Source organism: Lepidothrix coronata, unplaced genomic scaffold, assembly GCF_001604755.1.
Source record: "Lepidothrix coronata isolate B3197 unplaced genomic scaffold, Lepidothrix_coronata-1.0 Scaffold45, whole genome shotgun sequence".
Classification (NCBI taxonomy): domain Eukaryota; kingdom Metazoa; phylum Chordata; class Aves; order Passeriformes; family Pipridae; genus Lepidothrix; species Lepidothrix coronata.
Genome location: NW_016690225.1, coordinates 5,204,976 through 5,211,281, shown reverse-complemented (window position 1 = coordinate 5,211,281; position 6,306 = coordinate 5,204,976). Strand labels below are relative to the sequence as shown.

At 37.2% G+C, this 6,306-nt stretch overlaps 1 non-coding gene across 1 annotated transcript; it reads left to right on the top strand.

Annotated features, from left to right (window-relative positions):
- The first annotated feature begins 3,933 nt into the window (after nucleotides 1-3,933).
- Nucleotides 3,934-4,005, top strand: TRNAK-CUU. Its single transcript has one exon. It is a non-coding gene; the product is annotated as a tRNA-Lys (tRNA).
- The last annotated feature ends 2,301 nt before the right edge of the window (nucleotides 4,006-6,306 follow it).

Here is a 6,306-nt window from a genome sequence, read left to right as displayed (position 1 = left end):
CAGAGCTAACTTCTACAACCATCAAAATAGTTTCTGCTGAACCTCAAGGACAGTTAAAGTGACATACAGTCATCTTTGCCACCCATACATGACAGAGGCTTATGTTTAATCAGCACTTAGTAAGGAATTTAAGTAGAAAATAATAAGATTATATAAATTTCACTTTTAAAAGAAACTAGATTATCATCCCTTTGACCATATCATGGAGACAGCTTTATGATAATATCTCCAAATATGTTCAAACACAATAAGGAATTGATAGCGGATGTTTCTGTTGTTATAGCAAATGGAGTGGTAAGGCATGATGATAACTGCTGCAATGCATTGCTATTGTATATATAATGATGGAGTTGCTGGGCACCACACTCTTTAGGGCTTATCTTTGTCTATTTTTAAGCAAACTGTTAACTGAGTGCAAATGTGTCTGATTCTGTGATGTAGAGAACTGTTCTTTGTTGACAGTCATAAGCCTCCTGATTGCTCTTTTGGTATTGGGCAGTTGTGGCCTTGACTGATGAAATATCTTAAAATATGAACTATGCTTTATTCAAAGTATGTATTTTGCCTTCAATATGGTGAAGCAATCAAACTTAAACTTAGCTTACAGGAAGAGAACAACTTTGCTGTAATAAGTACTGGGAGGCCTCTGTTCAAGGAAAGAGAGGATGCTGAGGAATGTTAAAAGCAGACACCTTTATCACTCCCTTTGTGTACTGAGTTTACCTTCACCTATAGTTGCTTCAACTCCTCCCTCTCTAACCCTGAAAAAAGCCTTTCAGGAGTATAGTGACATAATTTAAGGAAGGTATAGCACTGAGGGAGGACAGGAAAGGGACTATCCCCATCTTCTCTTCACAGTACTTTTACAGAAAATGTATAGGCAACCCTCTGGATTCCATGAAGGTTTTAAAAGATCTGACTTCTGCTAAAAAACCAAAAAAGATCTCCCCCTGCTACCTTAGTAGGGGATCAAACCCAGTTTCATTGATATTCTGACATAAGATGCATATCATGAATGGATTCATTTTGACAAAAGGCCTCTTCATATCTTTTTGCAATTCAAAATCTTAAAATTTCAGGACCTTCCTGCTTACAAAATAAAGAGCTATCCCCAGTCTTGACAACACTCCCTCACTCCCTGAACCCACACCTAGGCCGAAACTGAACCCCCGGTGAAGTCTGTCTTCTGTTCATCTGGAATGAGGCCACTGGGTCACTGATTTCAACAGAGCTACTTGAAAGTGCTCTATAGGTGCCTGTTCCATGCAAAGGGGACAATTGCAACTTGTTACTTGTATTTTTTCTTTAGTGTGCTCTCTGAAGAATCTCACAACATTTCTTCTCTGTCCTTGAAAAATAAATGCAATGATCATGTTTGTGCTTCATGTTCACTCCAGTGGTGTTCTTGCTTCTGAGCTCTTCTGAAATGCTAATCACCTATTTCCCACTCTCTGACATGCTCTCTTATCTTCATTTCATGTCAATAGGAGAGAGTAAAATTTTCTGTGACTCTTTTGAGAAATAGTTGGTTTCCTTATTCTCTGACTTGTATTTCTTACCTGTTGAAGTCAGAATTCTGACTTAATCATTTTATCAGCTATTCCTTCTGCTGTCTTCCTTCAATAGAAAAAGCTGAAGGCCTCCTGCTCCCACACCTTCCTTACTAGTGCTTTGCAGACATACACTGGTGTTGGCAGAGTGCAACTCTCAACAGCAGGAAATTGATAGTTATAGGAAGAAGTTAGGTGCAGTTAACAACCTGAGCAGTGAAAGACAGGTGTTCTAAAAACAATTAGTAAATTATGCTTTTGAATCAAAACACCACCAGATATTTGCCTTTTTATTTGCAGAGATCACATGGGTTGCTAAACTTCAAGTTGTATGTCTCTCTTTACACAACACACATTTATATGCATTTATGAGGCTCCATCTTGCACCTGGTAAGATAGTATCAACAGTAAAGCTAGGAAAGAGTAGCATTTCATACCTTTTTCTGGATTTTCTGTAATTCTAGTTATGTCAGAAGTTCAAGACATAACTTAGGTAGCTCACTTGAAATAATAATAACAGGTTTGCTTCTGCTGTTGTTGGTGAGAATCAGTAGGAAATACAATAATTCCACAGAGGGTATAGCTTGAGTAGGCCATACAAAAATTTCTTTACCTGTCACCACAGGAAAAGGGCAAAGAAGGAAGGCAAAGAAGTGGTTAGAAATGGAGCATGCTATTCCTTTTCCTTCCAGTATGAGCTCTGGAAAAATAAGACTCTGCTCTCAAAACTGTGTTCTCAACCTACAGAAGAGAATCTGAAGTACAAAAATGAGGATCATTGTCCCTTTTTCAGCCTCCTGTAATTTTTCAGTGAAACAAACATAGGTGAACACCCACCAAAAAAAGGAACTTGCACTGAGTTTAAAAAAAATGAATTTAAAATTCTATTGTCAGAAAGAAACGTTATTCCTAAACCACTTTATTTTGCTTAACTACCCAGAAGAAATATGTTTCATTTTTTCCCCCCTGCTACTTATATGCACATTAGCAGGTATCCTGAATCTGGAGTATCTCTTCTTGAAGCATGACTGTAGTTATCTACAGTCCTGAAGCACTGCACTCTTCAGGGTTAATAAGGCAGAGCAAAGGTCAATGGAAGCTCAGCTCATGACTTTTTACAGTCCACCTTTTTCTTCAGCACACAGTCTGGGGAAGTCCAAGCTGTGGTGTTTCAGTCTCATGAATGTCTTTTGGTTTTCATTTCAGCTTGTATTTAAAGCTGGATAACTGTTTTAAAGGGCACTTGAATTCAGTGTGCTTTGTAGCACATTGATCTGCATCTGTTTAAGAGGTGTTCCATGTGCTTTTGGCAGATGATATTTCCAGCCATTCTGAAACGTTTAAAAAGGCCAGTTTTCTGAACTGCCTACTGATGTATTATATGCTGTAATTCAAATTTGGGCTTTTGGAGTTATGGATAAATTCAATATTTTAGATGCACTTTGTTGTGAAAATAACAATAAAAAGAAAATACCCCTTCAAAATACAAATAGAGGAAAAATGTAAAATATAGGTTTAATATTTTTATGGTTTATCTTTTAAAATTCTTGTGTCTTTTTGACACTACTGCGAGCCAACAAAATCAGTTCTCACTGTAGCAATATGGAAGTCATCAGGTCCAAAATCTATAATTCCAAAAGAACGAATCATTAATTCTGGGCAAATAAAAACACTGCGGATGATTCTCAGAATGAGAAGACCAAATCTTTATGATATTATATTATAGATTTCGACACTCCCCACTGCCACATGGAAAATACAAAATAAAAAAGACTGACCAAACAGAAAAGTTGTTTCACCTTGCTGCATTATGCAAAATCCATAGCTGAGTAAGTAAGATGGTGTGATATATATGGATGCCCTTCCTTTCCTTTCTGGTTTGTTCATTAGAAAATCAAAACAGAAGCTGTTGTCACAGAACATGAGACAGAGCTTAAAATTCAGAGGGCCTGGAGCTGTTTATTTATTTATTTATTTATTTATTTATTTATTTATATTAGCCTTAAACCACCTGTTAGACAACCAAAGTAGATGCACAGCCATTCTAGAAAGGCACAAGTCACAGTCCCACATGTCTGCCCATTCCATTCAATGCATGCATCCTCTTTAATTTCATATTTATTAGCCTCACACAAATGTCTTATTAACTACAGTGCTTAAAGATATCAGGCATCCATGTCTATGAATCTGAATCACCTCCCAACTAATTATGATGAAACCATCATCTTTTAACTCATATGCTTATAAAATCCAATGCTTCCTATGCATAAATTGCTACATTTATATAGATTTCTAAATTTACATTAAACAAGGTAGCTAATGCTTTTCTACTGTAACATAATCTTGTTATTTAGGATAAAATTGTAATAATCTGTAGGGGGGTTCCCTGGTGGTTTAGTGGTTAGGATGCAGCACTCTTTCCGCTGCGGCCCAGGTTCGATTCCTGGTCAGGGAACTTCTCCGGGCAGATGGAGCTCGTCAGCCCTGTAAGGCCATCCATCTAAGAGAAGGTCACTCTAAACAAACCTACATTCTGAGGACCTCACTGCCACCGTCCAAGCTCGCTCTGCCCCAGCAGATGAACCTTAGGATTAAAGGGTGGGCTCAGTTCAGCGCACACTGTGTCTCACCTAAAAAATCCACTGCGCAGGCTTGAAGGGTAAAGACCTTTCCCAAATCTTCGTTCACGAAGACTGGCCATGATGATGATGTAATAATCTGTTCAGACACTAGAGGTGTTGAGGGATCAATGGACTTGAGGCTTTTAAATTTCAATAGCTTCCATATAAGGTTGGCATATAGGATATATGCACTCAAGCATTGTTATTTTGGGTAATCAGATCTGATGACACAATAAAATGCCTTGCACAGCTCCTTTTTTAAAATATTATGTGTCTTAAGTTGAGTGCTCAGCACCTCACAAAACAGAGTCCTTTAGTCACACAGTCATAAAGTTGCATTTCATTATGCTAACATTACACATATACTTTTCAGACTTGCTATCAACTTTACACTGTACACGTTTTGGTGGCTTGCTATTTTCAGGTTTGTCGCTTTTGCTTTACAGTAAGAGGCCAGTTTACAATACTGCACAACTGGCTGCACCTTGGTAAAAAGAAATATATTGCAGACATGTGCTAAGCAAGCATCCCTGGTATCACTTTCCTGTTGTACTTTGTTTCTGATCTGCCACACCAGGGTTATCATAGCCTGAGCCTTTCTGGAGCTAAGCCTGCCAAATTTGCTGAGCTCTGTCAAACTTGTGTGGCAAGTCTCTGAAGGATTCATCCAACATGAAGGAGGTTTCATCCATATGGAGGTTTTCCCCTGAACAAAATAGGTCAAATTGAAAGCAGTTGTAATTTAGAGCATAACTCATACATCAAATAACAGAACCACAGTTTGCCTGTAATTTTTCATGAAGAAAATATGCATACTCGGCGTTTTGCTGAGAAATACTTAAATAGACTTTAAATATAAAAGAGAATAGTTGCTTTAAAGGAAGACTGGTGCTTCATTTGAGAAAATATACTTTATCATTAAGTTTAAGATAAGTATCCAAACTAGTATGGGTCTGCAAAATTCCAGAATGATTTAAAATAAATTTCAGTTGGAGAACAAGGCCCAGTTCAGACTGGTTTCCACACTCTGTAACTTGCAGATCAGGGTTTTAAAAGTTTATATCTTAGTGGGAAGTGCCCTTTATCTCCTTTCACAGCAGGTGAGTCTGTCAAAGGTGAGGAATGATGCCAAGAAGACTTCTTCCAGTCCACTTTATCTTTCAGTCTTGTTTTGCTTTATTAAATTTTTTTAACAGTTCATCAGGTTAGTCACCAAGCTTTATTCTTTATTATTGGACTAATTTTAAAATGATACTATTTTGACTGTGGGAATAATGAGAAAAAGTCATTGGGGATCAGCTGTGGATATATTGCCCCTCCTTTACTCATACTCTCATGGGCCAGATTAGTCATGTGTTGGTTTAAAACATCCCTACAGGCAATGTCTTAGTGCTTAAGGTTCAGAAATATGAATAATAAAATTAGACCATAAGCTATTTAGCTTGCTAGAAATTAAATTTAACAGCTTCAGCTCATGAATCCACCTGTAAAACTACATACAGGGCATTAAATTAACAGGAACACATGGAAATCTACAGGATCATATTCCAGAGGAAGCAAATTTTGTGTTTGTTTTACCAGATAATCTGGTAAAACTAGACAAAACATATTTCTTTTTTTTTTTTCCCCTAACATTAAACTTCTTATTCTATTAACTGGCTGAAGAAACTGGCTGCTGCAGAACAATATTAATTACTCTGACTTGTCCTCCTCTCATAAAAACACTGTATCTGTCAACTAGTCAACTTCCTTATCCCTGTAGCAAGAAATTGATGGACTAGGAAGGCTTAATGTGCCCAAGGGATTATCTATTTTTTTCTGAATGTATTGATGAATGCTACTAAAAATATTGCATCTGATCAAAAACTTCTTGTGCCTATCCATCACAGTCACAGAACTGCTTCTAGTGTTAGTTTTTGAGAATATACTCATATAAACAAAAATTAGTGACTAAAATCTTGCATCTCAAGAACAAATTCCACTCCAAAGGGAGTTTATACTTTCCAGAGACATTATTATTGTTATCAGTTCTATAGAGGAAGTAAACACTGCAGGAAGAGGCAGCAGTATAAAATCCCAGGGACAGAGTTCCACAGATAACATTGTAAGATATATTTGAGCCTTGTGTGCCAGAA